Source organism: Cervus elaphus, chromosome 4 (genome assembly GCF_910594005.1).
Source record: "Cervus elaphus chromosome 4, mCerEla1.1, whole genome shotgun sequence".
NCBI classification, from domain to species: Eukaryota; Metazoa; Chordata; class Mammalia; order Artiodactyla; family Cervidae; genus Cervus; species Cervus elaphus.
In genome coordinates this window covers 19,869,831-19,896,200 of record NC_057818.1, presented here as the reverse complement: position 1 = coordinate 19,896,200, position 26,370 = coordinate 19,869,831, and the positions used below count along the sequence as shown (strand labels likewise).

The 26,370-nt window shown below is 43.1% G+C and overlaps 1 long non-coding RNA gene across 1 annotated transcript in view; it reads left to right on the top strand.

The window, feature by feature from the left end:
• The first annotated feature begins 6,040 nt into the window (after positions 1–6,040).
• LOC122690579 overlaps positions 6,041–26,370 on the top strand; it is a 111,541-nt gene continuing 91,211 nt past the window's right edge. The window contains exons 1-2 of the long non-coding RNA XR_006340053.1: positions 6,041–6,118; positions 6,895–7,005. This is a non-coding gene — a long non-coding RNA (uncharacterized LOC122690579). The remainder of the gene's footprint in view (positions 6,119–6,894; positions 7,006–26,370) is intronic.

Genomic DNA, 26,370 nt, shown 5'->3' with positions numbered 1-26,370 from the left:
TAACACAACACTGGTAATCAACTATACTCCAGTTTAAAATAAATTTTTTTAAAAAAAGATCATTCAGTATCTGTCTTCTTGTGTTTGACATTTCACTTAACGTAATGACCTCAAGGTCCATCCATGTTCTCATAAATGGCAGGATTCCCTTCTTTTTTGTGGTTGTATAATATTCCATTATCTATGTGTATCAATCACATTTTCTTTATCGATTCATCCATCTGTGGACATCTGGGTTGTCTCCATGTCTTGGCTTTTGTAAACAATGCTGCACTGAATGTGAGGGTGCAGATATCTTTTTTGAATGATTTCATTTTCTTTGGATAAGCACCCAGAAATGGAATTGCTGGGTCATAGAGAGTTCTATTTTTAATTTTTTGAGGATCCTGCATACTGTTTTCCATAGTGGCTACACCCATTTACATTCTAGCAACAGTGCACTAGGGTTCCCTTTTCTCCACATAATGGTCAATGCTTATCTCCTGTCTTTTCAATGGTAGGCATTCTAACAGGCATGAGGTGATAATCTCATTGTAGTTTTGATTTGCAGTTCCCTGATGATGAGTGATGTTGACAAGTTTTTCATGTACTGTTCTTTCCTGTTTGCATACTCTTGGCTTCCCTGTCATAAATTAATTGACAGTACATGTGCAGGTTTATTTCTGGAACTTCTTTAGTGATTTGTCTTTTGTCCATGCTGTAGGTTTAAGAGAGACTTTTAAAAAATGTATATTAGATCTCCTCCCTTCTCTGCTTATAACTTGATAATGACCTTTCCCCTGCCCTTAAAAGAAAGCCTGCCTTCCTTACTTGGATATGCACAACCTGGCCCTGACTACTTCAGTTTTGTCTTACAAAACTAGCACCCTCACCCAGAACTAGACAGTCTCATGGGCTTCTGGTCAGTCCCTCTTGTTTATTACCTTAGGGAAGTTACAATCACTGGTCAGTGTTTACCCTCTGCTATGAAGACTTCCTACCTCCAGGTCCCACTCTCTGCCTATTTATCATTCAGCTCAACTCTCTCTCTTGCAAAGAGACTTTTATTTTGGAAATCTTATGCAGAGTCATTCAATTATGCCATTTTACAGGCAGAGAGAGTGCCCTGTTCTTTTCCCTTCCAACTCTTTATCACCTTTGACAGTTGCTTAGTTCATTTATGCACGTGCTTGTCTAATGTCTGGTTCCCCTAACAGCCTGTAACCTCCCTGAGGGACCCTGGCTCTGGTTCACCAAGGCATCTGGTGTATTGTTTAGCACATAATAGATACTCAGTAAATGCTTGTTAAAGGAAGAAAGGGGAGAAGAGAGGAAGGAAGGGAAGGACTGCCATCCCACAGATAGGAAAGAAGCAATAAAGGGCTTTAGGAGTAAAAAAAGGGCCAGATTTTAAAAAGGTAGTAATGGTTTTTGGTTACAGTTTTTAAAAATTACGTCATTAATATAATGTAGAATTCATTCTAGTGGTTGAAGATTCAAATGATACAGAAATATAAGAAATTTAAGTTTAAGTTTCCTTTTACCATCCCCTCTTCAAACTAATTTCTCATCTCAAGGGTAACCACTATTAATTGCTAGTTTGGCAAATATTTTAATATATCTATACACATGTAGACTTTTCTTTTTTAAAATCATGAATAGAACCATACCTCACTAGTTCTTGTGTGAAACCTTTCTCCTTGGCGGAAATCTTCCTTGTTACCAACAATGTTATTGCATTACTACGGTCTGTTTTCATCACTTTTTATTGCAAGTCAATAAGAGGAAATTCCAAGGAAAGAGGATGGATATCTGTCTGACTACTCTGCTCTTACACACTGGCCTACAGGGCTGATCAAGGCTCCAGCTGACTCAGTCCCTGGCGAGAGCACTCTGCTTGGATTGCAGACAGCTGCCTTCTCACTGTGTCCTCCTACGGCTGTTCTTGGGTGTGTGTGTGCGCATGCACACAGGTGTTCGTTTGCACAGGGAGGCACTAGGGGGAAGATGGGTGGGTAGAGGTGAGAGAGAGAGAGAAAGAGGGAGGGGGGGAGGACTCTGATCTCTCTTCTCATAAGGACACTAATCCTATAGGAACAGGGCCCCATCCTTACAATCTCATTTAAACTCAGTTACCTCCTTAAAAGACCTTTCTCCAAATACACCCACAATTGGGGTCAGGGCTTCAATATGTGAATTAAATATATGAATTTGGGAGGGACATGAATGTTCAGCCTATAACACAGTGGAATATTATTCATCCTTAAAAAGGAAGGGAATTATGACGCATGCTAAAACATGGATGAGCCTTGAGGACATTATACTAAGTCAAATATGTCAGTCACAAAAGGATAAACATTGTATGATTCCAGTTGTTTGAAATACCTAGAGGAGTCAAAATCATAGAGGTAGAAAGTAGAAAGAGTTATGGTGATGGATGATAGTGGTGGTTGCATAATAATATAAAAGTATTTTAAAATTATTTTTTTTCATTTACTTTTTATTTTTTGAATGCACTTTTAATACCTCTAAACTGTATACTCAAAAATGATTGAGGTGGTAAATTTTATCTGTATTTTACCAAAAATTAAACATTAAAAAGCTCTCACTGAAAGCATATAGATTCTCTTGTATTTGGAGTGCTGAAGGAATAAAAGGTTAAAGTTTTAAAAAGAAAAAAGATCTTACAGATGAATTTAGAACAGTTCTAGGAAGATAGAGTCCACAATCTATACCAATTGATTCATTCATTAGTCAGAAGCTGGGCTGCAAAAAATTGGGTAGAAAAGTTATACTGGAAAGGCTCGGAGGGTGACCTAACAAATCCTTTATTGCACAGGGATTCAGAGGGGTTTTGTAAAGCTGCAGATATTTGACAAGTTCTGAAGTCTATATCTTGGGATAGTTGATTGATATCCTGAGACACAAGTAAGAAAGGTGAAACCATTGAAGATATCAGGGATAGATTCTTTAACACCCTATTTGTTTGTTTTTTAAATGGATTTTAAATTGTAATAAACTATACATCAAATTTACCATTTTGACCGTTTTTAGCTGTGTAGTTCTGGCCCATTTAAGGATATTTTCATTGTTGCACAAACATCACCACCATCCATCTCCAGGAGCCATCTTGCCAAACTGAAACTCTGTACCTATTAAATAGTAACTCACCCTCCCCCAGTTCCTGGCAACCACCACTTTACCTTCTGCCTCTATGGTTTTGACTCTAGGCTCCTCGTATGGATGGACTCACAGAGTATTGGTCCTTTCGTGACTGATTCATTTCACTCAGCATAACAAACTCAAGGTTCATTCATTTTTTAGCATACATCAGAATCTCCTTCCTTTTTAAGAGTGAATAATATTCCACTGTACGTGTATACCCCGTTTTGTTGGTCCATTCACTACCATTTGTTAACTAGACAACCATCTGAGAAGCCTCTGATTTCTCTAAAGACAAACAATATGGGAAGAAACATAGCTACTCTGTGACCATCAGATCAAGTGGATGAAATGGAGGAAAGTTAGCTTCCACAAAAAACGTGGGTCAGAACCTTACCTTGTCTTCCTTCTTTTGCTCTTTAAATCTTTGACTTATTCTTGTCATTCTGCTTTCATTCTCTGCCCACATGCTGTTCAGTAATGTAAAGATGGAAATAATTACTTTAAAAAATTATTTATTTATTTATTGGCCTGGAGTAGGAAATGGCAACCCACTCCAGCATTCTTGCCTGGAAAATTCCGTGGACTGAGGAGCCTGGCGGGCTACAGTCCACGGGGTTGCAGAGTCACACGACTGAGTGACTGTCACTTGGCTGTGGTGGGTCTTCATTGCTGCTTGTGGACTTTCTCTAGTTGTGGCGATCGGGGGTTGCCCTTTGCTGCAATGCGGGGCTTCCCTTTGCAGTGGCTTCTCTTCTTGCAGAGTACAGACTCTAGAGCACGTGGGCTTCAGTAGTTGCAGCACATGGGCTAGGTAGTTATGGTTCCCAGGCTCCAGAGCACAGGCTCAACAGTTGCGGCACACAGGCTTAGCTGCTCTGTCCATGTGGGATCTTCTCGGACCGGGGATCAAACTCATGTTTCCTGCATTGATAGGTGGTTTCTTTACCACTGACCCACCAGAGAAGCCCCAAAGAATTGCTTTTATGTTAACCTTCCCCACCCCCCCACCAGGTTTATGAGTGTGTGTGTGTGTGCGTGTGTGGTAATTTCTGGATATGATATTAATAGCTGGTTACAAGTAGCTTGCTCAATAGCCAATACCACCTCCGCACCCCCCCCCCAAAAAAAAGCATCTCAGTGTATTTTCATGTTGCTTTGTTGGCTGGTCACTCCTCATCATTCCCCATTCCATAGCCAGAACGAGTGAAACACCCCTTTCAGAGACAAGAACAAGAGTTTTAAATAAAAGACCTAATGACTTCTTTGAAAATCATTATAGCCATAAGTGAAGTGAAGTAAAGTCTCTCAGTCGTGTCTAACTCTTTGCGACCCCGTGGACTGTAGCCTACCAGGCTTCTCCCATGGGATTTTCCAGGCAAGAGTACTGGAGTGGGTTGCCATTTCCTTCTCCAGAAGATCTTCCCAACCCAGAGATCGAACCCGGGTCTCCCGCATTGTAGGCAGACGCTTTACCGTCTGAGCCACCAGGAAAGTCATCAGTATAGCCATAGACCTGAGCAATACCAGCCTGACTCACTGTCTGATGTGATTCACAGAAAGGGAAAAAATGTTCAGGGTAGAATGTGCACCAAAAGTCACATTTAGGTGTCTGTGCCAGAAGGAACGTTTAACTGCAATGCCCAGGCAATCCATGCAGCCTCCCTGATCCCTCTTTTTTTCTTTAGCTCAGAAGAAAAGAACTTCCTATTTTCTAAATAACCCAAGTATGGGGGATTTAAGATGGTCACAAAATCTTTGACATTCCTTACATCAAGAGGTCAGCCTGCATCCCATTCTCTTGCGTCTGGGTTCTCTCTACTATTGCTTTCTCCTACAGAATACAGCAAAAATGAATCCGTGCTCATCAAGATAAGGCTATAAACCAATAAATAACTTTAGGGATTTCATCCAAGCCTATTTATCTGGATGGTTTGCTGGACGGGCTCTCCCATCAGGACCTCCATCAGGGTTGGTCGTCTGGGAAAACAGCTTGCCTATTGAACAGAGGTTTCACTTATTGAAACTTGCTTTCAGACCTTTGCTTTGCTGTGTTCACCAGTCCTAAAATGGTGTCATACTATGTCATGATACTCGCCCAATCTCAGTTGATTCCTTTCTTGAGAGACCTGCTTTGAACTACCTAAGTAGACCTCAATGCTATAAGCTTCCTTTTCCCACCACCCCCTACCCAGATTGTCAAGATCGTGTTCTCATCACTGCAACAAGTCTAGCGAAGTCAGCTTTGCTTGATAGCAGGTTTCCTGGTCATCTTTGGAGATGCTGACAGTCTACAAGGTAAGCAGTGTTTTGTGAAACGAGTTTCAGTTTCATATATGTGCATATATATGTGTCTGTGTTTACTGGAAAGTGATGTAAAATGTATTGCAACTGTGAAGTGAAGTGAAGTCGCTCAGTCGTGTCCGACTCTTTGCGATCCCATGGACTGTATGTAGCCTACCGGTTCCTCCGTCCATGGGATTTTCCAGGCAAGAGTACTGGAATGGGTTGCCATTAACTGTAGGTAGTGGCAAAAATGACTGAAAGCCGTCTTCCTCTACTAGAATAAATGTTGTCTTCTCTGCCTTATCCCCCAATGTTTTGAAGAGTTTCTGGCACACAGATACTGGCTGAATGAAAGAATGAATGGAAGAACAACTATCTGGTTGAAAAAAAATGAAAGACAAAGGAAACAAAAGAAAGGGAGGGAGGAGAAAGGAGTGACAGAAAGACAGGGAAAGGAAAAAGTAACAAGAAGCGGAAAGAGGAAAAGTCACACAAGTGGAAAAAACTGTGGACGACGCAGGGCGCGGCCTGCGCCTCCCCGCCGGCAGGGGCGCTGTTGGCCGCTTTGCGGCCCCAGGGAGGTTCCGGGGGGCGGGGCCTCAGGCGGGCGGGCCGAGGTGGGAACGGAGAAGATGGAGCGAGGCGGCGCGCGGAGGCTGCCGGAGGGAGCCTTGAAGCACACTGTGGCCAGGTCAGCGGCCTCCGAGGGCAGGCGGGTCTGGTCCGGCCACACTGCGGCCCAGCCCCAGCGTCCCAGTGACCTCGAGGACAGGAGCTCAGGGAGGCCCAGGCGGGGCTAGTGCCTCAGAACCTCGGTTTTCCGCTCCTTGGTGGCCTCAGTTTCCCCATCTGGAAAGTGGGTAGATGGGCCGGACGCGTTGCCTCGGAGCGAACTTGGAAGCTCCAGCAGCGCCTCCTTTTACACTCCTGGCTAGTCCTCTTGACTTCTTGCCTTGGCGAGCCCTTACCTGGTGCAGGCCGGCGCTGTCTGAATCAGCCTTTCCTCGGCCTGCTGCCTCTTGACCTCCTTAGCAGAATTCCTCCTACTAACCTGCTGTGGCTGTCTCCATTCATTCCTGCCTCCCACATTAGAGGCAGCAGATTTGCCGAGGACACCAGGCTTCTGGGGTCAGGCCAGTTATGAGCCTGGGAGGATCCCTTGAGCTGTGTGACCCTCGTTGAGTTCCTTTACTTCTCTGTGCCTCCATTTTTTCATACCTAAAATAGAATAGTAGCAGAACTTACCTGTAGGGTTTTTTTATATTTAAAGAAGTTAATATGGATAGAGTTTTAGGAGATGTCCTCCTGTTTCACCCCTAGCCTCATGCCTCTGCTTCCTTGTTCATTACTTCACAGTTGCGATTTTGTTTCTGTGATTTAATTACTCTTTTCACTGTTTAATGTTTGTTAATAAAATTTTCCCAGGCCAGTGCTCTTATCTTTGTTCACCTGTATCCCTCCATCTAGGCTGATCTCTACATGGAGTCTGAAGCCAGTGCTGGCTAGGCTGGGAGTACAAGAGCGGTCAAGACAGTCCTGCCCTAGGTCTGAAAGAGGCATTTGAACAAAGATAGCAGGGTGAGTCTTGTTTGGGAGCTTAGTGCCTGGGGAAAATCAGTTCAGGTCAATATTACTCTTGAAAGAACTGGATCTTGAAAGCCCCAAACTGGCGTTTACTCTTTTGGGTCATCTTTGTATTTCAGTTTTGTCCCAGTCCCAGGAAAGTAGAGGCCAAGACCAGTTGTTTTTGCAAGATAAGTGCCTCCTGCTATAGCTCTTTTGTGATGGGGAAATGAGACGTGAGGCCACCCACAGTTCAGTGTTGGCTTTCAAATACTGCCCTCAGTGTTGAGAATGATGGAATCCCCTGCGCTTACTTTTGAGTACATACCAGTAACTTCTAGGGGGAGGTGTCATTTTCAGCGTACAAGTCTTTTACCTCTTTAAATTTACTCCTGAGTATTTTATTCTTTTTGATGTTATTTTCAAAGGGATTGTATTCTTTTCTTTTCACATTGTTCATTGTTAGTATATAGAAGTGCAACTTTTTTTTCTTTTGCAAGTTGATTTTATACCCTGAAACTTAGCCGAATTTGTTTATTAATTCTAACAGGTTTTTTTCTTTGTTGTTGTTCAACACTTATGAGGTTTTCTGTGTTTAAGATGATGCCATCAACAAGCAGATAATTTTACTTCTTCTTACCAAATTTGTTGCCTTCTTTTCTTTTTATTGTCCAGTTGCTGTGGCTAGGACTTCTCAGACTGTGTTGAATAGAAGTGATGAAAATGGGCATATTTGTCTTGTTCCTGATCTTAGAGGAAAAGTTTACAGTCTTACGACTGAACATGATGTTAGCTGTGGGACTTTCATTTATAGCCTTTGTTTTGTTTAGGTTGTTGATGTTGTTCAGTTGGTAAGTTGTGTCTGATTCTTTGTGACCCCATGAACAGCAGAACGCCAGGCTTCCCTGTCCTTCACTATCTCCCTGAGTTTGCTCAAATTCATGTCCATTGAGTCAATGATGCCATCAAACCACCTCGTCCTCTATTACCCCCTTCTTCTCTTGCCCTCAGTTTTTCCCAGTATCATGGTCTTTTCCAGTGAGTCGGCTCTTTGCATCAGTTGGCCAAGTATTAGAGCTTCAGCTTCAGCATCAGTTCTTGCAATGGATATTCAGGGTTGATTTCTTTTAGGATTGACTGGTTTGATTTCTTTGCTGTCCAAGTGTTGCAGGAAGGGGGACCCCTTCCAGGGCCCGAAACTGGGCTCTTGTCTAACACTCAGAAATGAATTGTTCGAGGAGACACATGTGCTGACAAAGCAAGAGACTTTATTGGGAAAGGGCACCTGGGTGGAGAGCAGGAGGGTGAGGGAACCCAGGAGAACTGCTCTGCCGTGTGGCTCGCAGTCTTGGGTTTTATGGTGATGGGATTAGTTTCCGGGTGGTCTTTGGCCAATCATTCTAATTCAGAGTCTTTCCTGGTGGCACATGCATCACTCAGCCAAGATGGATGCTAGCAAGAGGGATTCTGAGAAGTGGACGGACTACTATTAAGATAAATGATTTTTCTCTCCAATTGGAACTGTATCTCAGAAGAAACAAACAGTTTATAAGGGGTATTACAGAATTAGTACAGTTAATAAATCATTTGTCTTAATAGTAGCTTTTAAGAGGAGAATATACAGCTTTAAATTTACATATTAGTTGTAAGAAAGATCCTTAATTCCAAATATAAAAGAGAAAAATTGGGGACTTTCCTGGTGGCCCAGTGGTTAAGAATCCACCTGCCAATCCAGGGGACATGAGTTTGATTGCTGGTGCAGGAAGATCCCGCATGCCGTGAAGCAGCTAAGCTTGTGCCCTGCAACGATTGAGCCTGCACTCTAGAGCCGGGGAACTGCAGCTGCTGAGCCTGTGAGCCCAGAACACATGCTCCACAACTAGAGGAGCTGCTGCAGTGAAAACCCCGCTCACACAAGGAAGAGTAGCCCCCACTCACTGCGATCGGAGAAAGCCCACGTGCAGCAACGAAGACCTAGTGCAGCCAAAAAGAAAGAAAGACAATTTTTTATTTTATTTATTTATTTTTTACACCATTTACTACTCTTATTTTTATTTTTTTTCTAGAAGCCATGCTTTTAATTTACTTTTTTTTTTTTTTTTTACTTTACAATATTGTAGTGGTTTTTTGCCATACATTGACATGAATCAGCCATGGATTTACATGTGTTCCCCATCCTGAACCCCCCCTCCCAGAAAATTTTTTAAAAAGGAAAATTGTAAGTCTTACATTTGAAAAAAAAAGTAGCTGATGGTGATAATTGACCTTAAATAGTCAATAAGACAGATAAGTAATCAAAGACTATTTCAGCTGTTGGGGTTCCCAGGTGACGCTGGTGATAAAGAACCTGCCTGCTTGCCAATACAGGAGACATTAGAAACATGGGTTTGACCCGTGGGTAGGGAAGATCCCCTGGAGGAGGGCATGGTAACCAATTCCAATATTCTTGCCTGGAGAACCCCATGGACAGAGGAGCCTGCTGGGCTTACAGTTCATAGGGTCACAAAGAGTAGGACATGACTGAAACAACTTAGCACGTACATTTCGGCTGTTAAGAAGGATGGGATGGGTCTGGTATGTTTTAGAAAAGCCCACTAGAAAAAGCTTAAAATGAAAACTTTTGGCACTGTGTGTGTGTGAACCATCTTGTACCCCAATGATACTAGATAATGAAATGCTACCATATGGGAATCACCATTCCTAGGTGGAATCCCTAATGGTTTGGAACAAGATAGAATAAAAACACATAAGTAAAAATTTCCTTAAGTCTATCAGCTTGACTTGCTTGAAGTTTCTAAATTATCTCAGAATATAGGTTTGGCAGAGAACACTTCTGTGTATCTAGAGAGTGTTTGCTTTAATATCTTGTAGTTTGTTCTTTCCTTTGGTCATATATTTTCTTTCATCATTTCAATAGAATATATTAATTTCCTAGCCCTTGGGGAGGTGAAAGGTGTAAATTGTTTCTTGCTCTGGAATTGATTGAGGGGCTTCCTAGCAGGTGCAGTGGGAAAAAATCCTGGAGATGCAGGTTCAATCTCTGGGTCGGGAAGATCCCCTGGAGGGGGAAATGGCAACCCCCTTCAGTATTCTTGCCTCAGTGATCCCATGGACAGAGGAGCCTGGCGGGCTACAGTCCACGGGATCCCAGAGAGTCAGACACTACGGAGCAACTGAAAACACACATGGGATTACTTGGTGATCATTAAGCCCCAGCATTTCTGTGGAGTTGCTTAGCAATGCTTCTCATCTTGCTGACAGTTTTGTTAGTCAGATTTCCCTGTGATCATATGCTGATAACTAGGCAGAAGCTGAGGGATTAGACTACGTTGTGGTTTTATGTGGCATTTGTTGTTGTTCGGTCGCTCAGTCACGTTCAGTCCTTTGCGACCCCATGGACTGCAGCCTGCCAGGCTCCTCTGTCCATGGGATTCTCCAGGCAAGAATACTGAAGTGGGTTGCCATTTCCTTTTCCAGGGGATCTTCCTGACCCAGGGATCAAACCCGTGCCTCTTGTGTCTCCTGCATTGGCAGGCAGATTCTTTACCACCGAGGAAGCCCTTGTTTAATAATAATGGTTCATTAGTTATGAGAAATGTGCCATACAAGTGTAAGATGTTGGTAATAGGAGAAACTAAGCATGAGTTATATAGGAGTTATCTTATATAGGTACCCTCTCTACAGTTTTTCCGAAAATCTACAACTGTTCTAAAAATATGAAGTTTATTTTAAAAAGGTGTGTGTATGTGTGATAGCAGATGTTGATGAGCGACATGAAGAAAAATAAAACCAAGTCAGAGGGGCAGGGAGTACGGGTAATGGGGAAGGTGAAGGAGGGTCCTGCAGAGAAGATGGCAGTCTGACAGAGCTCTGGATGGGAGCGAGGGAGCTGCCCGCATGGGTTTCGGGGATATGTGTTCAAGACAGGGGAAACAGCAAGGGGCGAGGCCCTGCCGAGAGAACAAGTAGGAGGCTTGCTGGCTGCCCTAGGGGGAGCCTGTGGAGGACAGGTCAGACAGGTGGTGGACGCAAGTTGGGGAGGGGGCTGGGCCTCAGGAACCTTCTAAGTCCTGGTTAGGACTTTGGCATCGGCTCTGGACCAGATGCAGGCAGAGCCGTGGACCTGGCCTTCTTCCCCATGGCAGAGATCCCACATCACAGTGGCCTGCCTTTCACAGGCTTTGAAAGCTACCACTTGAGGGCATCGTTAGGCTTTCGAGCAGGGGTTGGAAAACTACCGCTTTAGGGCCAAATCCTATCCCACCCGTTTTTGTACAAAATTCTACAGAGTAAGCCCATCTTTCCCCTCTCTTCCGTCAGCAGAGTTGTTTCATACATTCGAAGTACAGTTTGTAAGTGCTCTGTCGCATGCGGTACTCTATCCCGGATCCTCTTGACTTTCTAAGTGCAAAATTTGCATATGTTAAGGTTCACCCTTTATGCTGTGTTCAGTGGGTTTTGACAAACGCATTAAGTGTCATGTATCTTGCAGAATAATTTCACTGCCTGGAGAAAAACTCTGTGCTTCACCTACTCAACTCCTTTCCTTCCTGTCAAGCCCCTGACAACCTCCGATCCTTTCCCCATCTCTACAGTTTTGCCTTTTCCAGAATGTCTTAATTGGAATTGTACAGTTTGCATCCTGTTTAGATTGGCTTCTTTGACTTAGCAATATGCATTTAAGATTCCTTCAAGTCTTTTTGTGGCTTGATAGCTAATTTCTCTATTGCTTAAAAATATTTGTATGAACGTACCACAGTTTGTTTATTCACCTATTGAAGGGCCTCTTGGTCGGATCCAGTTTTGGGGCAATTATGAATAAAGCTGCTATAAACATTTGTGTGGATGTGTTTATGTGGACATACATTTTCAAATCAGTTGGGTGTGATTGCTAACTTGCATGATAACACTGTTTAGCTATACACTGACCCGGTTTTTTAGGGTGTCGTGGAAGGAACCAATGACTTGTTGGTCCTTTTAACAGTGCCAGGTTACTAGGTACTCTTTTCTATTTCTAGCAGCTTGATTGAAATTTCTCTAGAGGAATGCTAAAATTCAAATTGTTTTCAGTGAAATTTGAAATTATGATGGAACTTCCAAGAGTAGATTCTTAAAAATCTTTTTAATTTTAAAATTTATTCCCAGTGGGTCCTATGCTGAGAACTTAATAGATCAGCTGTCTAATAAGTTGAGTAATTGAGATACAACAGTAAAAAGTTAAAAATAATTGTACTAGCATTTCTAGAGGCCTTGGGAGTGACATGTACTTTTAATTTGAAATTGGGAGGGAAGTGTTTTGACAGACTCTCTCTTCATAGACGCATAAAGTGCTCTCTGTGTAAAGACATCAGAATCTACGTGATTTCTGACTGTCACTAAAACCTGAAACACATTGAAACCTCTTGATGTTAAAGAAGGAAAAGAAGCAATAAAGAGGCTTGGATTTTTCCTGCTTTACTGATGTACAATTATTGATGTATAATATTGTTGTATAATACTATACTACACACATTTAAAATGTACAATTTGAGTTTTGACATATGGATGTCAGACCAGCACAATAAAGATAATGAATACACCTATTACTTTCCAAAGTTGCCTCATTCCTCCTTGTAATTCCCCCTTCTCCATGCACCAACTGATCTATCACTTCTATTATTATAGATTAGTTTGGATTTTATATAAATTTATATATTATTATATACAATTTATGTAAATTATTTAAATGGAATAATACAGAATATAGTAGTTCCCCCTTATCTGCAGTTTTCCTTTCTGTGGCTTCAGCTACCTGTAGTCAATCACAGTTCAAAAGTATTAAATGAAAAAAAAAAAAAAAGTATTAAATGGAAATATTTCTGGAAAATTCCAGAAATAAACCATGCATAAATTTTAAATTATGTGCCTTTCTTAGTAGTGTGATGAAATCCCTCACTGTCCCACTCTGTGTTCCCTGGGATCCCCAGCCATCAATATCTCGCACCTCCGTTAGGCAGAATCAACAGAAGCAGATTATTCTCATTTTTACTTATCAGAAGGCCAGGGGTAGCCTGATGCTATGTTACAAGGCCTACAGCATCCACCTCACTTTATCTCATCACGCAGACATTTTATCATCTCACATCATCACAAGAAGGGGAATACAGTACAATAAGATATTTCAAGAAAAAGGTCACATTCACATAATTTTCATTGCAGTGTGTTATAATTAATCTGTATTATTACTATTGTTAATCTCGGTGTCTAATTTATAAATTAAACATAGATATGTATATATAGGAAAAACAGTATATATAGGGGTTGGGGCTATCTGAGGTTTCAGGCATCCACAGGGGGTCTTGGAATGCATCCCCTGTAGATAAGAGCAGACTACTATATATTTTTTTGGAGCAGAAGTTTCTGATTCCATTCAGCATAATTGTATTGAGATTCTTCCTTGTTGGGTAGATCAGTACTTTCTTTTCTTAAAAGATATTTATTTATTTGTCTGCATTGGGTCTTAGTTGCATCATGCGGGATCTTTCATTGTAGTGTGCGGACTTCCCCGTTGTGGCACGTGGGCTCCGGAGTACACAGGCTCAGTAGTTGCAGCACGTGGGCTCTCTAGTTGTGGTGTGTGGTAGTACTTTCTTTCTTTATTCCTGGGTAGTTTTTTATTTTATGGTGCTGTGGCCTGAATTGTATCCCCTATAATTTATATGTTGAAGCCTTAACCCCCAACGTGACTGTATTGCGAGACAGGGCTTTTAGGAGGTGATTAAAGGTTAAATGAGATCAAAAGGATGGGATCCTTACCCAGTAGGATTGGTGGCCTTATAAGAAGAGGAACAGAGAGAGAGACGTTTCTCTCCATGTGCATGCACCTGGGAAGGCCATGTGAAGACACAGCAAGCAGGTGACCATCTGCAAGCCAGGAAGAGAGGCTCACCAGCACTCAACCGCACTGACGTCCTGACCCCAGACTTTGAACTTCCAGAACTTTGATAAAATAAGTTTCTGTCGTTTTAGCTACCCAGATTATGGTATTTTGTTATGGCAGCCTGAGCAGGCTAAGACATATGGATATACTACCATTTGTTTTTTTCGTTCACATGGATGTTTGATGGATATTTCCAGGTTTTGGCTCTTACAAATACAGCTGCCGAGAACAGTCATGTGTGAGTCTTTGTGTGGACATGTGCTTTCATTTTTCTTGGTTAAAAATCTAGATGTGGACTGGCCTGGGTGTATGTTTTACTTTTTAAGAAACTGCCAAATCGTTTTCTGAGGTGATTGTACCATTTTACATTCCCACCACACATATGAGAGTTCTCATTTCTCCACATCAGTCTTGAGGTTTGAAGTTTGAATTTCTCTTGCTTAGGTGGTCCACCCCGACCACCCCGACATGTGGAGGAAAACTCTTCACCTGCTGTACCGTGGCCAGGAGAGGCGTCCCCAGCCCTGTACAGTCTTTCTTCCCCATACTCCTTCTGTTCTTAAATGAGAAACTTTCCTGTGTATGTGAATTTAGTTTCCATTAAAAATATAGGATGACTTATTCATGATATCTTTATTCCTTTTACTCATCTTTCTTTCATTACTTTTCCTAACTTTTTTACTTGCAGACTTCCTGGGTTAACCTTCGAGTTTCTCGACTGTGAGATATTAAAAGGAACATGGTTTTTTGAGTCAGACACACGTGGATTTGGATTTGTGCTTTATAGCTTAGCCGTGTAGCAAGTCATATGACTGGAGCTTCAGTTTCCTCATGTGGTTTTGTTTTTAAACCCAGCCCCCTGGCAGTGAGAGCACCCATTCCTAACCACCAGATAGCCAGGGAATTCCTTCCTCATCTGTTTTTAAAAAGTGTGTGTGGGAAGGTTGATATTACCCAGATTGTATGGTTGTGGTAAGGCTTAGATATAATGCATTGAAAACATTTTCTGGGAACATCTGGGAAACTGTATTCACTTCCTTGGACGTATTTTTAAGCTCCATTTTCTATCTGATAGTGGTTAATTTGCTACTCATGAAGTGAGTAGGAAAGGACCTGAAGTTTAATGGGAGCCACCAGTTAGACGGAGGCCACAGAGAATGTGGCAAAACACGGTGGCGTTGCTACGGCGCAGGGTGACCTTGCAACAAGGTCAACCTTCCTTTGGCCATTTGCGTTATAAGGGGGGTACTTCATGTGCATATTTATGTGCTCCCACAAAGGCAATTCCTGCCTGAGTGTAAATCTACGCTCAGGAAGGGATGTTTCTCAGGCCTCTGGGATCCTCGCCGATGTGTGTGCCCACCTTGCTCAGTGCTTGGCCTGCAGTGTTTGAGCCCCGGCCTTTTGGCCTGTGAAATCCTTTGTCCAGCTGGCCAAGTTGCATGAGGAGAGTGTGAAGCCTTCCCTCCCGTGGAGAAGTGGAAGTTGCTCTTTGATGGCTGGGCCAAAACGCTCATCTGAGGTTACTGGAGTTTGAAAGGTGGTCCTGAGAGGAGGTCCGTGTGGTTGGGTGGTGGACGTTAGCAGGGCCGGGTAAGCCGGAGCGGGGACCTCGAGGGGAATGAGAGGACCTGGGGCGGTGGGAGGGGTGGGTGTCGGCAGGCACGGAATTCGTTTTGCCAGGTGGGGGTATCTGGAGGCCTTCTCTCCCCTGCCCGACCACTGGGTTCCAAGTATCCTGCAGTGTTTCTCCTCAGAGCCGGCTGGCTTTCTTGGCATCATTCAGTCTAGTTGCTAGGAAGCCGAATAAGGCAAATGCAACTTCCTTTTGACTTACTCACATTGAACCATCTGCTTATTCCTTCTCATGGCCTTCAAACTTGGCTGGGATCGGCGGGGAAAGGGTCGAGAGGAGCATCTGCGCTCCTTATCCTTTCTGGAAACAGAAATCTTTCTAGTAACTCTTTAACCCTCTCAGTCCGAATTGATAACAGTTAATCTTGTTTCGTCCCTCGGTGCTTCCAGCTAAGTGATTTGCAGCAGGCACTTTCTTCTTAGGTTTTGCCTTTTGCTTTTATCTCAGTTTTGGACCTATGTTATTGGCCATACAACTTCGAATGAGGAGGGAGGTGTCACTGTATGTCAAAATGTGTTTGGAGTGTAAATATTTATAACAGAAGTCTTAATTGAGGATGTTTAATACTTGCAATTGATACACATGAATCATTTAGGAATTTTCTTTCATAAGTTCCATTGTGGAGTTAGTGTCAGATACATTAAAGGTGGCAGATAACCCACGAAAATTTATGGTGCTATTGACGGAGCATCTGGCATAGAAAAGCTTTAAAAAAACACAACAGTGATTTATCGTTATTATTATTTCTCATAATTGCCAAACACCACCAGCACTGCATACTTACTCTGAGGTTTAGTTCGGCTCAGTGGGGCAAATCAGGTTCATTGTGTTGGTTGCTTGCTGTCAGTAAGTTTCAAATGGTCTTTTCTTGTGACAGAACCGAGCCTTCAGTTGTCACTTCTGCAAACAAACTAGACAAAAATAGAAAAAGGCATTACAAAATAAAGTAGGGGTTCTGGAAAAAAAAAAAAAAAGGTCTGGAGAAAAACCATTGTTCGAGTTTTTAAAACCCAGCTGAACTGAAGACTTAATCACCTTTGAGTGTACCAGAACTGTGGAAACCAATGTGAGGACGATGGGAAATAATTTCTTCTTAAGTGTAATTTTGTCTTTGTTGGTTTTTTAGCAGTAAAATGTATAAACCTTTTCTGCCGACTTCTTATTCTCCCCAAGAGGGCTACTTAAAGGAGGGTGAAGACATGCTAAGGTAAAATTTTATTGTTGTGGCTCAATTTGCTAAAAGCTTTAGTAATAATTTAGATGTGGTCTTACTGTGCAGACTTATGTGTTTGTTCAAATTGATGTTATTAATATTTGCTTTTTGGGAAGTCCCTCAGGTCAACTTGATCATATTAAGCCATTCTGCATTAACTTTTACCTTTTCATAGACCTTTAGGCTCTAGGAACTAAAACAGATATGCAGCCTGAGGAGACTCAGCCCCTAGGCCTTTTCTTTGTGGGTGGGTCAGTCAGTTCAGTCTGGGCGACCCACCCAGTGGCTTATCGGTAGAGAGGCCTTACATCTCTTCTAAGACTCTCCCCTCACACGTCTCCACACCGTCTCTCTGCTACCATTCAACTCTAGGTATGTGCTCAAAAAATGCCAGCTTGCTCTATTGTGAGACAGATCATTACTCCAGAGTCTGGTATAGAACTAAAAGTCACTTAATTTTTTTTTTTTTTTAACCCAAGAAATGGGTAAATAGATGTGAAAGTGTCTGATAATAAAAAGTGAAAATCCCTTTTCAGAACTCTCCCAATTGTTTTCTGCTTGCTTGTAACTTAAATGGCTCACACTAGTGTATTGTTCTGGAACTTCCTTCACTTAACACTGTGTCATGGAGGATTATTCATCCTCATTGTTTTTGATCACTGTGTAGTGTCCCAAAGTAAGTCAACCAGTTCTGAAGCTTACCTTATTTAGTTTACTCTGTCTTACTAAACTGAACAGTGGAGTTCTTCTAAGAAACGAAATGGGTAAATCAACATGGCAGTTCAGGATTCTTGGCCTGGATCTACCTCTGTAGTTTTGGTAAAAGCAGATTTCCTTGAACTGTATTTGAATTGATTTTTGCATGTATGAACCTTGACAGGGCTTCTCTCTTGCCTGCATTAAAGATGAGATTTGTGTCAGATTAGATTAATAATTCAAAATTGAAAAATGCTTTCCTCAACTGCAGAAGCACTTGGAAGTATAGAATTCAGGAGTGACTATTAATGGAGGTTAGCTTCTCTCAGGTAGCATTTCCTGAAAAGGAGATTTAGAATGCTTAACTGTTACATGCTCTTCTGAAGGAGAGATTTTTCTTAGCCTTGGGCCTGACAGAAACCTAAAGGCAGAGGTGGATAATAAGGGCTTACATCTATTGAGGGCCTACTCTGTGTCTGGCACTATTGTGTGGGAATTACCTGTATTAACTCATGTAATTCTCATAGCAACACTTAGGGGCAGGGTCTCCAAATATCTCCATTTCACAGGTGAGGAAACTGAGGTGTAATGATATTAAGTATTAAAATTTTCTTCAGGCTTTCCTGGTTAGTGAGTGAAGGAGCTGAGCTTCAAATCCAGGCAGTTACAGTTTCATCAATACACTGCCTTTCCTGGATGAGCCTGCTTCTGGGGTGCCTCCAAATCCCCTCTAATTACTTAGGGGAGTGGGGGAGAGTGTTTACATGCCACTTCATTAAAAGAAAGTAAGTGTATGAAGTTTGAGAGAGAGCCAGCAAGAGCGCGGTGTAGCAGAGGCTGGAGAGAGCAGGCAGCCTGAGGAATGGCCTGTGGAATCAGAGGCAGCTACTGTCAGAGACAGCAGAAAGATGGAGGCTGCTGCGGGGAGGAAGCGTGCTTGTGTAGCTCAGGATTCTCGGGGCAGTAGGGGAGGCACGGACTCAGGCACAGCTTTGCATCTGGAAATCTGGAGCTGGAACTCTGCTCTGCCGGGAGGTTGGATGTGGACAAGAACCCGAGTGAAAATCGTCCGGGGGAAGAGCAAAGGGATCGACGCTGGATGGCAGCTTGCTGAGTAGTCACGGTCTGACTGAGGGGTTCTGAGCCGCTCTGCCACGCAGCCCGAGGCCTCTGGTGAGAAAAGAGCTAATTGCTGCCTGCCCAGGTGGTTCTCTCCCTGGCAGGACATTCCTTGTGGACAGAAACATCGGCACCTGGATGCTGGGGAGCTGCAGTAAAAATGCCTGATTTAGGGGGCATCGTGCATCGAACGCCCCCTTTCTTATTAAATCACAGCAAAGGGGACCACTTTAGATGGCTGATGGATTATCCAGCATCTGTGCGCTCTTGCATGCCTTTAGCAAGGGAACGCAGCTTGCTCACAGGAGCTGTAGAGTGTTCAGGAGTAATGTGAGCAGATCTCATTGATTCATTGTGCACCCATATTCAATGAATGCCTTCAGAGATAGCTGCCCCTTCTTCAAGAGATGAACACTTCAGATAAAATGATCTCCTGTCCTTTAGAATAAACACCTTAAAATATGAATCACACTGGCTGCCTATATCTGAGTCTTCGGTGACAAAGATCAATGGCTCCATTTAGTACTTTTTGTTGTAACAGATGAGAGGAAATGACTGGGAAAGGGCAGGAAAATCCCAGAAACTAATATTACTAGTATTCTAAAATGAGAACAGATTATTGAGTGCTGTTTTATCTCTGAGTTGACACAGTCTTTCGGTGCCTGTCTGTTCTGCTTGGACTGCCCAAGTGGCTCAGTATTAAAGAATCCTCCTGCCAGTGCAGGAGACTCAGGAGACATGTGCTCGGTCCCTGGTTTGGGAATATCCCCTGGAGAAGGAAATGGCAACCCGATCCAATATTCCTGCTGGAGAATCCCATGGAGAGAGGAGCCTGGTGGGCTACAGTCCAGTGGGTCACAAAGGAGTCGGACATGACTTAGCGCTAAACAGAAACATATATTTTCCTTGGTGATATGGTATACTTTTTGGCTTTGGGGGACACTTTTAGAGAGAGACTGTGTTTGCACAAAGTATTATATTTTCATGCATCCAGCAGCATTGAAGAATAATGACACAAGGTGGCTGATTATTCCAAAGGGAATGAAGATAGCCATGCGCTATTAGGTAAGAGTCTTGTTGAGAATCTTCTGTTTTCCTTGTCTATTCTTGGTAGGCATGCTGTCTTTCATTTCCACTTTGGTAAGAAACCCTGAAGACCTTTCTTTTGGAGAGTTTATGGTCACCGGTGCATTGCTTTTGGCCTTGCAAAAAGCATGAGTATATCAATATATTCCAGATGATGCCAGAGGCAGGAATGCTCGGAAAGGGTGGTTTTTCCAGCTCTATTATCAAGTGATTCAGAAAGAAGATGACTGAGAGAGGTCTTCAGATTGCTAATTATTGTTTCAGTCGACAAAGAGCAGAGGTAGATTCTTTTTAGCGTGTCAAATGAGGTTGTGTAAAACCAAATAACGAAGTCTTCAGCCTTGCATACATAAGTCGCTGAGAGTTGAAATTCTTGAAATGCTTTGCTAGAACCCCGAGTTAGGAATTATGAGAATTATGCTGTTGGGTTTACTGAACTGGTGGTAGAGGCATTCAGTAGACGGGGAGATTTCTGAAGATGACTGTCTCATTCAGCTTTTCTGTATTGCCTGAGTTGTCTACAGTGAGCATCTATTAATTTTGCAATTAGAAAAATACCCAAAGCTATTTTTAAGGGTGGGGCCTTTGTGCCAGGCACAGATCTAAGCTCTGAGGATGTTTGGATGAACATAACAGACCAACCCCTACCCCGGGCACTGACTGTCTAGTGTGGTGTGCTAAAAAATTGCTTTCACTGGTCTTTAGAGAAGGGTTCTCCTGTTTCTTTTTCTTTTTAAAAATGACTTATTTATTTTTGGCTGTACTGGGTCTTCCCTGCTGTGTGCGGGCTTTCTCTAGTTGCGGTGAGCGGGGACTACCCTTCATTGAGGTGCACAGGCTTCTCGTTGCCGTGGCCCCTCTTGTCGTGGAGCATAGACAGGCTCTAGGTGGCTGGCTCAGTAGATGCAGTGTGCTGGATTAGTTGCTCTGCCACCTGTGGAATCTTCCCAGACGGGGGATCGAACCTGTGTCCCCTGCATTGGCAGGTGGATTCTTATCCACTGTACCACCAGGAAGATTCGGGTCTTCTCATTTCTTAACTGCGTGTTGAATTCCTCTTAGCCTTTGTGCTGTTCTGCTTTCAACATGGGATGCTGTTCCCTCTTCTCCGCCCGCCTGACTCCCGAGGGCCGCTTAAGCACAGCTTCCGCCTGGTCCGTGTCCATCTTGCTCTGGGCTCCAGCAGGGCCCTGATCCCGCACACCATTGGCTGGTGCTTGAGGGCAGATGGAGACTTCATATGCAATGGTAGCTGTGTCTCTGGGTTATGTTGGGTTTCATGGTGCTTGGCCGAGAGTCTGGCTTGTAGACCAGTGGTTGGCTGGAGGTGTGTACACTTACTCCAGGTTAGGTAGGTACTGAGTAGGTACTGAGAGGGAAGATCCAGGCATGATGAGAACTGATAATTCCCAAACAGGAGCTCAGGCGTACACAAAACATAACCCATCAATTAAGGCAGTGTTGGTTTTCTTACCTTTTTAAATATGAAAATATGCAATTTATGGGACTTCCCTGGTGGTCTAGTGGTTGAGAATCTGCCTTGTAATGCAGGGGACGTGGGTTTGGTTGGGAAACTTGGATCCCATGTACCGAGAAGCAGCTGAGCCAGTGTGCTGCAGCTTCCAGGGCCCATGTGCTCAAGAGCCCAGGCACCACTCCTAGAGAATCCACCTGATACAACAGGGATCCCATGTGTTGCAAGTAAGAAGTGATGCAGCCAAATAAATAAGTACATAAATAAATATTAAAAAAAACAAACAAACAAAAATGCAGCCCTGGTGCTAGAAGAATGAAAGAATTGAAAAAAGAAAGAAAGAAAACATGCAATTTAGACATGCCTCAGAATTTTTATTCTGTGGTACCTCCTCCACAGATATCTATTTGTCGGTAGCATCTTTTCTCTGAGTTTGTGAAAGCAAAATCGTTTCGTTTGGAGGGTTATTCGGGTTGGACCTTGGGAGACAGCACACTGGAAGAAATGAGGTCAGTCATAGCGTGCAGAGGGTGGGAGAGGCCAGTTCCCTTTACATTAGAAAAATTATGGAATTTCCCTTTAATAATTGAAAGACGACCAGGCATGCCCTGGATTAATTTGATCATGTAGTAATTTAAACTGATTTTGAACCCAGAGGCAGTAAAGACTCAGCATGCCTCGTAGCTTTGTTTTCCCTCAGCATTTGGCAACTTTACTACCATACTCTGCATCAGCCAGGGAAACTACATTAATCTTGGGCTGCATTTAGCTTTCTCAAAACTTGGAGCAAGAATCACACCCGTCTTGTAGCATCTTGCGCTTCTTTTAGAATCGCAAGTAACTCCAGCTGCTGTGTGACGTTCCCCACACTGGTATTCTTGCCACCTTCCTGTTTCCAGTATTAATTGGAGGACGGAGTTCTGTGGGGAGGAGGAGTCCTGGGGAGTGCTCTTCTCCCCACTCCATCTGGAGTGGGGGTCACTCCTCTGCTTGGCGTTCTGCAGGCCTGGCACCTCGCCATGAAGTCGGACCCCGGTGGATGCCGTTGAGGAGCTTTTGCCCTGTGGGGTCTGCCTCTCCTAGGGAACTTGTGAACTAGGCAGTTCAGCCAGCCTGCTCGTCTCTTCAGTGTCAGGAAGATGTGTAGTGATCAATTAGTTGGCTCATTCATTCCTTTATATTCCAAAGCAGTAATTAATTTTCAAATCATGTCATCTAAATGTGAATTACTTTTGTGATAGTTTCTTGTGTGTGATAATTTTGACTCATGGGCTGTCACTCTGTCAATATGAATTATGTCATGTTTTCCTCTTGAATTTATTTTCTGAAATCATCCATTGAAGAAAAGAAAGTGTAGCCACTCAGTCTCTTGGCGATCCTATGGACTATAGCCTGCCAGGCTCCTCCGTCTGTGGGATTTTCCAAGCAAGAGTACTAAAATCGTCCATTGAAAAAAAGAAAGTGTAGCCACTCTGTCTCTTGGCGATCCTATGGACTGTAGCCCACCAGGCTCCTCTGTCTGTGGGATTTTCCAGGCAAGAGTACTGAAGTGGGTTGCCATTTCCTTTTCCAGGGGATCTTCCAGACCCAGGGACCGAATTCAAGACTCCTGCATTGCGGGCAGACTCTTTACTCTCTGGGCCACCGGGGAAACCTGAAATCATCCATATTTTCCTAAATTGCCAGAAAAGCATTTTTCCTGCCATCATGTTAATTTTTCATTTACAAAATGCATATTTTATGTGCTGTTCTGTGTAAAGCTCTGTGCTTGGCACAGAGAGAAACCTAAAGATAATTAAATAACAATCCCTATTTGAACCACATGTAGTCTAATAAGATAATACCTGTATAAATAACAAGCAGAAGATAGATTATACTCTAACCAGAATATACATACAGGAAGAGTATTACCTTTATGAGGGCCAACGAGTTGAATCAAGATTTCAGGGAATAATATCATTTGAGCTGGGCCTTTGAGGTGAGGACTGCTAACAGTCTAGCAAACAGAATGGCAAGGAAGGCACAGCTGGAGAAAGTGTGAGAGGAGTTGATTGTCCTGAGATCACAAAACATTAAATTTGGGAAGAGAAACAAGACGTTTGAAGCTCAGTGGGTTGCAAGACCTCTTGTGATAGGATGGAGCCCCGTCTTGCCAGGAGTTGGGAAGCAAGTGTGAGAAGTTTAAGATGCTGAACAGTTACTGTGGCATTTTTGAAAGTAATACTCAGACTGACAGGTAGGGTTGATTGGGGGAAATAGAGTCAGGGCTAGAAGATGTGGTAGGAGGCCACTGCAGCTTCTCAGAAAGTGTTGGGCAGGAATGGAAGCAGATACCAAAGGGAGAGGTCTAGGGCAGATTCCTCAGGACTTGAGGACCAAGGCTAAGGAGCTGGGTGATGAGATGACCCTGTGTTTTTTTTTAAGATTGATTGATTTGGGGCTGCGCTGGGTCTCCGTTGCTGCTTGGGCTGTTCTGCAGTTGCGCTGCGTGGAGCCAGGCTGTTCTTTGGCGTGGTGGGCAGGCCTCTCGTTGTGGTGGCATCTCTTGTTGTGCAGCATTGGCTTGGGGGCATGTGGGCTTCGGTAGTTGCGGCTTAGGAGCTCAGTAGTTGGGGCACATTGGCTCAGCTGCTCCATTAATGATAAGTGGGATCTTCCCTGACCAGAGATCGAACCTGTGTCTCCTGTATTGGCAGGGGAACTCTTAACCACTAGACCACAAGGGAAGCCCCAGTGGCTGGGTTTTAATCCAAGGCTAGTTCTGGGATGATAGTTGATGTTGGATGAGATGGTTAACTCTAGTATCATCCATTTATTCTTCAGCAAGGAATTGTCCAAGTGGTAATAACCTCAACAAGTACTGGTCTTTCCTAGGAACTAATTGTGAATGAGCAGTCTCTCATTTTTCTGAAGATAATAGTCTTATCTGTTCTTTAAAACAGTTTAAAAGTTCCTCTCATGGTCTTTAAATTTCAAATTAAATAATTTTGATGAATACTGTGGCCACCTGATGGGAAGAGCCAACTCACTGGAAAAGACCCTGATGCTAGGAAGGATTGAAGGCAGGAGGAGAAGGGGGCCACAAAGGATGAGCTGGTTGGATGGTATCACTGACTCAATGGATGTGACTTTGAGCAAACTCCAGGAGATAGTGAAGGACAGGGAAGCCTGACATGAAGCAAACCATGGGGTCACAAAGTCAGACACTGCTGAGCGACTGAACAACATTAAATAACAGATGCATGATTCCATTTTGAAAAATGCCTCCCACATTCATGGTGCTTCCCCCACAAAAACAAGGCTTTAACATATTCTGCTTTCTTTATAAAATTATGCACATAACCAACCAAATGAGGGTACTACATTTAAAAAAAGGAGTTTTCTTTTGGTTGGGATTGCCTCCAGTCCTCTTAACTGATTCTATCAGATGAATAACACACCCTAGAATATTTTCAATGTGCCTGAGAACAAAAACAACTTGTAGGGCATGTATGATTTTTAGAAAAATATAGCATCTTCCACTTCACTTAACCTAAATACAATAAAAATATAGTATCTATCCCCCCACTTAGTTAAATCTGTGGTGCATCAAAGTATCTAGGGAACAATTGCTTTGTGACATAGATTTTCTTTTAGTTGTTTGATTGAAAGTAACTCACCTTTTTCTTGCTTTTATGGGTGTGTGTGTGTGTTTTAAGGGAATATGCAATAGTCATAGGTCATTGGTTGCAGGATCATGGACTCATGGTAGAAATGATTCACCTTGCCTTTGAGTCAGGCCTCACTTGGGCACTTGAGGAAGTTAAAGATGATGGATCCCTATTTTGTATTCTTGCCAAATGGTCTAATGTAAAACTTTTCTCTTGCACCATTATTATGCTTCATGAATCTGTCAAAAGTAAGTTTAGCTCAATATAGAACAATTGCTTAAAATAGATCCTGTTTTAAAAATGTAATATTTTTTCTTTGTATGCTGGTTCACTTTGAAGGTTCACATTTGTCAGTAACTAAACTGAATCCAGTTAGGAAGAAGTACTTGGACTGTTATCACAGAGTACTCTTTGGTGACTGAGACAATTGAAACTTAAATCGTCTTTACTGCTTACTATGTAAGAATCAAAAATATTCATCCAAAATATTATGTAACCAATTCAGTTCTCTTATGTAGAACTTTTGACCAGGTTCCGCCATCACCTTTTCTACACTTGGTGATAATAAGACCCTCTGTTCATCGTCTCCTTCATTCTCTTACACTACCTTTCTTGCCAACTTTGCTTTCTCTGAAAGTGAAAAGTGAAAGTGAAGTCACTCAGTCGTGTCTGACTCTTTGTGACCCCATGGACTATAGCCTACCAGGCTCCTCTGTCCATGGGATTTTCCAGGCAAGGATACTGGAGTGGGTTGCCATTTCTTTCTCCAGGGAATTTTCCTGACCCAGGGATTGAACCCAGGTCTCATGCATTTAGGCAGATGCTTTACTGTCTGAGCTACCAGGCAAGCCCATCTAGGACATCTCAAACATTTAACTATTCTTAGGTTCATGAGAGTCCACAGAAATGAACTCTTTCCCCATAAAATACCCAGACTTCAGCAGATGCACACATCTTGAACTACCCTCAGCCTCTCCCTCCTGGTCAGAACTGCGATCTCAAGAGAAGAGGAGCGACTTCCCTGGTGGTAAAGTGGATAGGAATCCGCCTGCCAATGCAGGAGACATGGGTTCCATCCCTGGTCCGGGAGGATTCCACACGATGCAGAGCAACTAAACCCATGAGCCACACTATTGAGCCCGCTCTCTAGAGCCCGTGAGCTGCAACTACTGAGCCTGTGTGCCACAACTCCTGAAAATCACCTGCCTAGAGCCTGTACCCCACAGCAAGAAAGCCACTGCCATGATAAACCAGCGCACCGCGGCAAAGAGTAGCCCCTGCTCTCCAAAACTGGAGAAAACCTGTGTGCAGCAACAAAGACCCGGGCAACCAAAAATAAATGAATTAAAAAATAACAGACCCGTTGAAGATTTTTTTAAAATATATAAATAAATAAATTTTTTAAAAGAGAGGGGGTGCCGGCTTGTGAAGGTCCTTAGTAGCTTGCCTAGAGCCATACCCCAGAGAAGCGTGGGTTTTCTGGTCCTCTCATCTTTGCAGATGCTCTTGGAAATTTTCTGTCCAGTCCTGATGAGTTGAGTTCCTGCTATGCCAGGAGATCTATAGGATGTGAGGCCAACCCTGCTT